Source organism: Octopus bimaculoides, chromosome 5 (assembly GCF_001194135.2).
Source record: "Octopus bimaculoides isolate UCB-OBI-ISO-001 chromosome 5, ASM119413v2, whole genome shotgun sequence".
Taxonomy (NCBI): Eukaryota; Metazoa; Mollusca; class Cephalopoda; order Octopoda; family Octopodidae; genus Octopus; species Octopus bimaculoides.
In genome coordinates this window covers 109,198,886-109,199,421 of record NC_068985.1, presented here as the reverse complement: position 1 = coordinate 109,199,421, position 536 = coordinate 109,198,886, and the positions used below count along the sequence as shown (strand labels likewise).

General features: G+C 34.3%; 1 protein-coding gene across 1 annotated transcript in view; it reads left to right on the top strand.

The window, feature by feature from the left end:
* The window catches only part of LOC106869778 (S-crystallin 3), a 23,146-nt gene that overhangs the window by 3,946 nt on the left and 18,664 nt on the right, over nucleotides 1-536 (top strand). The window lies entirely within an intron of this gene.

Here is a 536-nt window from a genome sequence, read left to right as displayed (position 1 = left end):
AAAAAATCATCACCTAAATAGCAGAAAAAAACGACAGTGAAGATATGCAGACTCTTCAAGAATCGATCCTTTTGGTTATATTAATAATAATAAAGGAGTTCCGACGCAAAAACGTATAAATTCAAAAGAACATATTTATCTTCTTCAATATATATTTCAGTATAAAGAATTCATTAAGATGCTTAAATCAAAATTTCTTTACACATCATTCAGGAACAGATATAACATCAGAAAAAATACATTCCGTTTAAAAACACAAACCGTTCATGGCGAAAAAATTTCACAATTACAAAAAACGAACAAAATTTTTAAAGTTCTAGCAAAAAAATACGCTATTACCTACATACAGGCATCCTCGTGTGCGCCCCTACACACACGCGCACACACGTTCATACGCGCACACACGCTCATGGACGCACACACGTGCACTCTCACATGTGTATATATGGATACACAAAGAAACAAAGATCACAAGTCATAAACACATACACACACACACACACACATACATACACACACACATACATCCACACACA